The following is a 10498-nucleotide window of genomic DNA, read 5'->3' as shown; positions in this document are numbered from 1 at the left end:
ATATAATATAGAATATTATTTATCATATTTACTAATATATGATGTGATTTGTAGGTATGTAGATGTAACAAACTCTCGCAACAAACATGATAACACTACTACATTACATCACTACAAAGCAGATGTGTTCAATGTTGCCATAGATCAGCAATTGGTTGAGCTAAATGATCGTTTTGGTGTTCAAAACACAGAGCTTTTGACACTTTGTGCATCTTTGGATCCACGACATGACTCATTTGACGTGTCTAATATATGCACATTAGTGGAAATTTTCTATCCTGCTGACTTTTCTAGTCAAGAACGAGCTCATTTGGAGTCTCAACTTCCCCATTTCGAGCTTGATGTTTGCAACCATCCGGAGCTAAAGAGTTCGCCTTCACTTGCTGATTTGACTCTTGGATTATTAAAACAGGTAAAGTTGCTACATACTCAATGGTTGAATGATTGATAGACTACTGCAGTTGTTCATAACTTTTGCTTATTTGACTCCTTGATTATTAAATACAGGTTAAGCTGCTACATACTCAATGGTTGATAGATTACAACGGTTGGTCATAACTCTTCCGGTGTCAACCGCGACAACCGAGCGAGTTTTTTCAGCTATGAAACTCGTCAAGACACGTCTTCGAAACAGAATGGGAGATGACTTTCTTCGGCATTACATGGTCGTCTATATTGGGAAGGAAATAGCTACAAAGATCACATCTCATGAGATAATCAATTTGTTTGACACTGGTGGTCGTAGAGCTGAGTTTAAGCTAATAGATATGTAACTTCATTTTATAGGTCTATGAATATTTCTTATGCTTTGTCCTCAACGTTATTACGATACTTAACATGTCATGATATTTCTTTCATTCTAAGCATTGGTTTCTCGCCCCCCTCATGTTCAAATCCTGGCTCCGCCCCTGCCGCCTGGCAGAGTAAATCATCTCTAGACCTGGAATCCGTAACCAGCAGGAAAAAGGACTGTCTGCAATCAATATCCATGCATGACGAAGAGCTAGCTTGATGGATCGATGACGATTGCTCACCTTCTCCAGGAAGAATAGGCGGTCGATGAACTGCCCGGAAACCTCGTCCAGCTCAATAACATCGATGACCTCCAGCGGTCAGAGAGAGGGATGGTGAGAAAAAGCAGCGCGAGATTGACGGGGAGAGGAGTCCCGCATCTTTAATCGAACGTGTCTCACCTTGAGGTCCTCGTCGTCTCCGCAGCCCGTACTCTAAAGCAAAGCTCGGCACAGGTACAATTTGCAAGATCCTGGGCATGAAATGAACGCCCAAAACCGATGAGTCACATGAGAGGAAATAAAACGGCATTTTTCTGCCCCAACTCCTATTTGTGATCACCTCAAATGTCAAATACACATTAAAACCAAGAACGAAAACATTAAGCATCTAGAGAATACACACAACTCTCTAATAGGAACTAATGTTGTTTAATCGACGTACTGCCACTCCTGCCAACATGAAATAAGAAAAAATAAATCTTATATGTGCACTGCCCTAGTTCTATTCTTAAGAAAATGTTAGTACACATGTTCGTGAAAGAGGAAGGAAAAACTAAACTCATGCTTACGAAAAAAACTATCTGACTATCATCACTATTGTCTCATTCTTTGGATGATTTAAATATGATAGGTGCTTCAATAATATGCACTCAACATTACCAATTAAACCATTATAGCAACAATCACACAAAAAAGGAGAAGTGAAAACTCCCTCAAGCAGTTTCCCAAATTCAGATTGAGAATATAATAGGATGAACTAAATAATCTTATAAGTTACTGAATCGGGGCTTTAAAGGACAGCAGAACAAAAGGACATGCTAATGTTTTCAGATAACATGCTATGAATATCTCAAAATAATTTGGGGAATAAAAATAAGCGAGTAATTGGTTTATGTATGAGAAGTGAAAGGGAAGAAAAGCATAAAGTACATGAAAAAAGCTGCCGATGGCACAGTTTACACCCATTCCCTTTGACCCCAAAATCAGAATAGAGCAGACCCGAAGGCGAGAGTTCAAGGTTCTCATGCTCTGTGGAATCTAAAATGGAATAGTACAAAAAATAACGCTTTAGATAGCTTCTCTTAAATGCCTCTCATGCTACTTTGGCTTATGTGTTACACGCATGTGGTTATGTTTTTCTATCTTCCAGTGTAGTATTTGGTCGTACATGAATTAACCAGTCTAAAAATTGGGAAAATATTACTAAAAGTAACCAAAGGAACATAACATGGGGGAGCTTACAACCTGGTAGACTTAACTGTGGAGTGCCCGATGGTAGTCGTCAACCTTTGAGATGCAGAACGACAAGATCGAATTGAGCTTTTGGCCAAGATTACTCATTTCAGAAGCTCTCTCATCGCTAAAAGAAATTTATATAAAAAATCATCATAAGTGAAGAAAAGAGGAATCATGGTTGTGGTATGCAATTGATGAGCTTCAGGATGCGCACCATGTGGAGGTGCTAGCGGAGGAGATCCATGTTGACGGACAGCAACAGACTTCCAGTTGTCTCGATGGCGAGGAGGACGATGGAATTTATGTTATAGAGTAGGCAACAAAATGACTTGCCACCTCATACAAATAGGAAGAGGTAATCATTTCATTCATAAAATTTTAGGGCACAATAGTTAAAAAAACATGGCAAGGCAAGCATTCCATAGCAAATATTGGAGCAAAAAGTTCCTACTTTAGCTAGATGATATCATGTATAACCTTTCATCTCAATGTGAATACTGATCGAAATCTATTATTTACTTATGTCACATGCAGAATGAGTTACAAAAAATCATGTAGTATACAAAAAAGGGAGTGCAGCAACAACGAAAAAAAAACGCTAAATGGGAACATAGAGTAGAAAACCAACCCAAAATGCAAGCAAGAATTTTTGAAAGGGAACATAGAGCAGTATGATGGCCGTATGCATCGCTCTGATGCAGAGGCCGGGGATATCCCCTTTTCGGAAAAAAACATAGAGCAACATGAGCATGAGGCATAGAAAATGGGGTCACTTTAGGTCAAGAATCAGTGGCCCTCTCTCAGTTCAAATCAGAAGGAAAGAACCACTATTATTGATTAGAGTTATTTTTAATTAGGCAAATCACTACAACACTGGCTCCTAAGAAACAATTGAGGCATACAAAACTATAAGTGTCTGTTCTCTTCATATATAAACAAACTTTAGTATCTCAACCAGAACCAAAGCAAAAAAAATCATGGTTAAGTAACCAGCAAAGGAAGAATGAACCTTTTTGGAATTTTAAAGTAACAAGACATGAAAAGTTCATTTTGGCCTTCAATACTACACACATTAGGGGAGGTGGCTGCAGTTTTATTGCATAGTGGGCTCAGATTCTCCTTTCCTTGATCATATAACCTACCCCCATCATCTCTTATCACCAGATCAATCTGTTTATACAGTAGAGCTGCCCTGGTTATCACTTAACAAGAATGACCATCCAAGGACAACAACAAGTATCACATGATCAAAAAGGATTCCAGAGACAAGAGGGAGGATCCAACTTGATACCACATGTGCCTCGATTGCTCAAAGGTACACTAACTCCAACCAAGGTAATCATCATCGCCCTAGAACGAACACCACTTGAGCATAAATAAGCAACACACCTTTAAATACAAATAAAAGTGGGTCAGGATTCATTGCATAGCTGCCACGGACGCCATCGCCGACGCCGTTGATCTGCCACACTCCTCCATGGCCGCTGCCGCCGTTGCCGTGGTTGGTGGGAGCCACCTGCATGGGAGGAAGGGAGGGAGGCAGCTGCAGGAGCGAGTGAGAGAGGAGGCGGCCGCTAGGTTTTCATCGCAGGAAGCCGCTGTCATTTTATAGCCGGTACACGAAATGACCCAGATGCCCTGATGGGGGAAGGGTATTTACATTTTGCTGCAATTGGAATTTTATCTAACGGGTCACAACGATCTGGTAAATATGTGACGTCTCACGTGAGCCAAACCCGAGATCCGACGGCTTGAATCACATCAAGAAATAGATCGGGCGTCCGAGAGTGCCTAAGCTCTGGGAGCGCCTGTGGTCTGCTTTGGTTCTTGTTTCTGGATAAGCAACACCTTTAAAAACAAATAGAACGGGTTCAGGGTTCATTGCATAGTAGGCTCAGATCCGCCTTTCCTCGATCATATAACCTACCCCCGTCATCTCTTAACACCACATCAATCTGTTTATACAGTGGAGTTGCCCTGGTTATCACTCAACAAGAATGACCATCGAAGGACAACAACAAGTATCACATGATCAAAAAGGATTCTAGAGACAAGAGGGAGGACCCAACCTGATACGCCTAGGTGGCATGATTGCTCAAAGGCACACTTATTTCAGCCACAATTAATCATCATCGCCCTAGCACGAACGTCACTGATCAATCTAGCAAATCCAGGAGCATAGCTATAGGACCAGGGCATCCACATGTAAACCAGAGCATCACATGAGCTCCTACGATAGCAACTAAACATGAACAGCAGCCTGCAAACCCTAAAATGGCATGGATCCACAACTACAGAGCTCAAGTAGGAACCGATGCATGAGTAGGGCATAGAGCAGCAACCAGACGAGCCCCACATCAATATAGCCATGGTCATGTCCCATACAGTAGCCGAAGCTGAGGAGCAAGAGCAAGATGGAGCTCACAGAGGGAGGTTGTAGCCGGGGTAGTACTCAGTGCACGCCGGGGTTGCGCTTGAACGTCGTCCAACCGGTGAGGAACCACATCGGAGCTCATGCACCTGTCAAACAGAATGATTATTAAGAGAAGGATTTCAAAGTAACAATACCTGACAGAATGATTTTAAAGCAACCAGGTACATAACAAACACAATGAATGTCTACATAGTACCCCATGTCTCTGAACACTGAATACACGCAGGCTCATTTTGAAGTACATTGCAATGAAAAACCAGGAAAATATAAACAACTCACAATGAAATTAAAAACTAAATATTGCACGCCGTCGAGACTAATCTGCGGTGCAAGATCTACCACAGGAGAAGGACGTCAGGGTCAATCAGGCAACAATGTAAAGGCACCACCAGACAGTTCACAACTTCAGGAGGTGCTTACTATATTATCGATATAGTGATGCATCTTGTTAGAATCAGCAAATAAATGTATATGCTAGCAGTTAGTATTCCCAGGGAGAAAATAAACAATCCGTTACTGAATTATGCTTATACAGCCAGCCATGAAAAAACTACACGCGCACTGCAAGATCAAACCATCCATGTGCAATTGGATAGAAGTAACAGACTGTCCTTTTATCCTATATATCTTATATGGCAGTCTGCCAAGCTGATGTTGTTTTTGTAATCAGTACAGTATCACATATCAATCTATGTTTTTATGTCCCTACAAATTTGGTTAGACGAACTACACAGCAGAAGCAGTTTTAGCTGACATAAGAATACACCATTATTAGCTATACAGGTGTACAAAACCTCGATAATTAAAACATCATCATTTTTCTCTAGTTTACAACATAACTATATTATTGTGCATGATTTGCTCACCTGATATAGATCACAAACGGGTCCCAATATACTTGAGGCAAGCTGATGAACGTGCCCTGAGGTCCCAGCAGCTTGATATGCGTCACTCGCTTTTCACATGTGTAACCAATGGGCAGACCATCCTATAGATGCATGACTCCACAACAGAACCTTGAAAACAACCAAGTTCAAAATTAAACCAACGAATGGATGAAATATTAGAATGTTTATCAGGCTATGCTGTAATTGTTGGATTAATATATATTGGAAATTAAGGATATGCAACTACTGTTGAATAAAAACAAACCAAAACTATTATTGTTTTCAAATGTATTAGTTTCAAAATCAAGTGCATCATGGGTCATGTAAACAGAGAAGCAAATGTAAAATTTAGATGTGGTTCAAAATATTTTAGTGGTACCATCCATAGTAAAAAAAGTCATTTTGGGACTAACATACATGTGGCTAATGCACGAATATCATGCATGTTGGGCTAACAATATTCTGAAATAAAAATCTGCACACCATCTATCACATGTCCTGATTTATAAGGCTGAATTAAAGAGATAACAGATATTACTAATGGGGTCATTTTAATTACTATAGTTGTCATTTGCCCCAAAAAATATTTGAAAATATCCTATATGCCACTGGGTGTCGTGTCATGTAAACTAAAATTCAGACAAAAATGTATAACACTAACTTAGGCAAGAACAAAAGGAAATGAGAGGGATCATTCTGTTCCGAGCAAATTTGTCCATATGCACACATATAAATCATGCCCACTAATTTGTCCATATGCACACATATAAAACAAACTGAGGAGTTATGAGCAAGAGTTAACAAAAGACTACCAATCAGTATAGCAGATGGAGCCATCCCACTGTATCCTCTGAGACCTGACACCTCTCCGAGCATAGTTGAAGACGGCCGAAGATCTGTACCTGGAAAGAAAATTAGGCAGCACGGACCCTGCCCAAATCAGCTGACCCACATCCCCAATATATGAAACAAACAAAGAATTTGAAGGTGCCTTACCTCAGGTCTTCTTCCCAGAGGCACACAGACGCAAGGATGAAGGTCCAGTGCTTCCTCGGCGTGGTCGAACAGGAGGTGCCAAGTGCCAGCGACGGGCAGCGGCTCAGCCTCATCGCCCACTCCTAGGGTTAGGGAGGGGAAAGATGGGAGGGGAGGAGGAAGGGCGGAGCAGCATGTGGCCTGACAATGAGGAAGCGATGCGGGCCGGGATCTCGATCCAACTCTGGCCGGCCAGCCCTACCGTCGCCGGCGAGACCCCCCGCTCCAGTGCGCCTACCTCCTCCTATCCTCCCTCCGCATCTTCTCTCCTGCAGGGATGCATCCATGGGGATCAAGACATCGGGGCAACGAGCAGGCAGCCATCGGAGGCGAGGTCTACCTCCACCACCGAAACCCTAGTTGGGGAAATCGATGGGGGTGACTGCAGGAGGCAAGGAGAAGTAGATCGACGTGGTGAAGCTAGTAGAGCTCATCGAGGAGCAGCCTTGTGTGTGTTGGGCGACGCCGGAGCTCACCGGAGCGGCCGGAATCGGCCGGCGACCGAGGCGGGAGAGTGGGTAGGAGGTGGGGACGGGAGGAAGAGGCGAGTTGCTGTGCGAGTGCGGGAGAGAGGCGGCGGCTAGGTCTCCGCCACGGGAGCGGCCACTTTTTATACCCCCTACGCGAAATGACCAAAATGCCCCGACGGGGGCACAGTATTTACATTCTGTTGCAATTTGAATTTTATCCAACGGCTCACAACGATCTGGTAAATATCCGACGCCTCACTTGAGCCGAGCCCGGGATCCGATGGCCAGAATCGCATCAAGGGATTGATCGGACGACCAGAAGTCGCTAATCACTGTGAGAGCTCGGTGAGTCTTCCTTCTTTTATTTCTGGATGCATAGCATATTTTAGTTGTGAAGTGATATAACGATTGGATCGTTTCGTGGCACCATCGATCTTCGTGTCAATCTTTCCACTTAATCATACTGTATAGTATTGCTGCTGGAGACCCTGCCACTGGACGAAGAGGGGCTAAGGGCATCTCCTGCGCCCACCCTCGAACCTCCCATAATCGTCTAGACCATGAAGACCATCCAACGAGATCCTATCGGTCCACGACGCGACTCAGACGCGTTTACTTCCATAAATCGGAGATAAACACAAGGGGGTCGTAAGATTTTGGACCGATGTCACGCCCGCTTCTGACCGTCCTGGCCCACCCAAACCCCTCTACCCTCGCCTGCGCGCGTTCTCACCTGGCGTCAGCTGTCCGCATTCATGTCGCTGTAGAGCGTGCTGCTCTACATTGAAGGCGGACCAGGGTAGACGTGACTTCTTACTGCCTCCGCCATTGAAGCGGCGCGTCTGGCTGAACACGCCTCTCAAGGCCGAGGCGTCGCCCGCTGCACGCCTAGCTGAACACGCCTCCTCGCCGCATTCAAACACCTCCATTAAACCTGCGGGGAAGCCGAGGAACCTACTCCGCGGGGAACGCCCTCTATTTAAATGAGGCCAAACGCTGAGCAAGAATCATATCATCAAGTTAGCCGCTCCTCATCTCCTCCTTCCGCCATTTAATTTCTCCACTCTTTCAGTGGCACCCGATGAGCAGGAAGAGAAGTTCTTCGGCATAAAATCCGGCTGGGTGGCCTGCCGAGCCGGCCGAATACGAGCAAGGAAGCTTGCTGCTCCACCTCCCTCGCCTAGCCCGCCGAAGCCAGTTGCCACCCCAAGCCAGCGCGTGTGGTTCGGCAACTCGTCTCTCCAGGCCAGCTCGAGGAGGAGTAGTGAGTTGCCCCACGGCGGCACGAACATCGTCGATGCCGTTGGCAAACCCATGTTGTCACGTGCCTCCCGTGCCTGCGATCGCGCCATACAGGAAGAGACAAAAGCCGGGTGCGCGGAGGTCGACAATTCGGTGGCCAACACGTCCTCATCCGCCGCCATCATCAAGGAGAAGTACAACATGGGAAGCGCTTGGGTCCCAGGAAGGCCACTGTCGAGGCACCGTCGGCGTACACGAGCAGTGGCTTGCCCTCTCGCTGACCACAATTGTCCCGTTACCCAAGAACCGCCTTTGGCCTGTGTAGCGTAGGGACCCTTCCCCTCCGGCTGAAGTATCAGGCGGCGGTCCACTCCGATGAGCGGTGGGGAAGCTAGCCATCCTTTGCGCTAAAGCATATACCTCCGGGGATCACCGAGACTTGTTGTGCTGGTCGTAGACTAGTCCGATTTCGTTTTTAATTGAAAATATGTCCAAAGTGTAATTGTTTTCGTCCGGTTTGTATGAAATCCGTCATGCTTATATGAAATCCGGTCAAGTTTACATGAATTTCATCCGGTTTGGTGAAAAAAGAGTTTGGAATGTATGCATCTAGCGTTGGATGGCGGCCTCCCGCATCCATGTCTCCTGACTGATGTGGGAGGAAATTTGAGTGGAAATGCCCTAATGGCATCTAGAACTAACCCCTAACCCCTTGAACGGACACAGTATCCGTCCGCGACGGCCATACAACCCTAGCCATCAAACGTGTAGACACATTTTCTAATTAATTTAAGCAAACTGAATAAATTTCATGCAAATCAGGCAATTTTCAGTTAAACTATACCAAATTCGTTACATTTTTGACATACGTCAACTAAACAAAAGCGAACATGACAAATATTTTACCTAGTTTAAATCCTCATCGGCCGTGGCAGCGTCCGTGTTCCTTCTCGAAAGCATTGCTTGGAGTTTACTCTGACTTGGTTTTGAGGGTGAAAACCACTATTTGGCCTTCAGTGCTTGGTTTCGGCAATGGCCCCGTATGTGTGTTAGTTCCTTTTTTGAAGGTGTTACTGTTGGAAAACCTTTGATGTATTTCGTCAAATAGCTTTGGATTTTTCCTTTTTACCTTGAAATCCAGCCCATATGTGGGTACAAAATGGTGGCGTTCGGGCTTGTCCATCCCGTCACATCGGATCTGGACCATCCTGGACAACTTTTTGTTTTTCATATTTTCCTCTTTCTCTCTACATCTCAACAATTATATGCATGCGACTTCACAATTTGGAGCATCTACTGCCGGACACCCCAAACCTGCCCCAAACACCTAGGCGGCCGGCCTGGTCACTGACTGGTCATGAAAATGCGGCCGAGATGGGTGCCTCAAACATGCCTCAAACGCCTGGGCTGACCGGCACCCTCGTATCCAGCCCAAATATGGGGTGGATATAGGTGGCGCCCGGGCATACAACTGACGTCCTAAACGAAAGGAACGATAATTCATAATGTTAAACAACGAGAAAAGGTTCAGGGTTAACATGATTGTCCAGGCTTCATTAGAAGTGTTACATACGCTGTTTTAACACTCTCTGATCCATCAACAGTGTCTGGATCCCCTTCAACTAGATATATTAGCTTCCTTAGCCCACATTTCTGCAAAGGCTTGAACAAACGGAAGTATCACTATTGTATTGTTGCAAAAATTAACAAATACTGCTATGTAGAAATTACTGGGTATATTTCAAAAACAACACTTCCTATGCTACAAGAATAACAGCGGCCACAATTTAATTCACGTTGTTGGAGACCATTTTTGTAAACGGGGTCGATGAACAAAATATAAACACGACTGGTGAATAAAACAGGCAGATTGTTGGGTTCGTCAATTCATCAAAATGGATCTATAGTTTGATTGTGTTAAAAAAAAGTTTACTGAATGAAAAGGTAATTTTATAGGCCAACATAACAACACATAATTAGTTAAGGCGTAGATTTGGTATAATTAATGTGATTTATGTCAAATTTGAGTACATTTTTCTGTATAGCCTATAGCTAGAGACGATGATATAGATTTTCAATAGATAACCGTTGACTACTTTCTATTGAATAGTTGTAGAATGCTAGGTTGGTTGGTTGGTGGCTTGAACCGGGACCAAATGTTGTTTTTTAGTCCTGGTTCCA

Source organism: Triticum aestivum, chromosome 3B, assembly GCF_018294505.1.
Source record: "Triticum aestivum cultivar Chinese Spring chromosome 3B, IWGSC CS RefSeq v2.1, whole genome shotgun sequence".
In the NCBI taxonomy this organism is placed as follows: Eukaryota; Viridiplantae; Streptophyta; class Magnoliopsida; order Poales; family Poaceae; genus Triticum; species Triticum aestivum.
The sequence above is the reverse complement of the archived record's forward strand: the minus strand, read 5'-3'. Positions refer to the sequence as shown.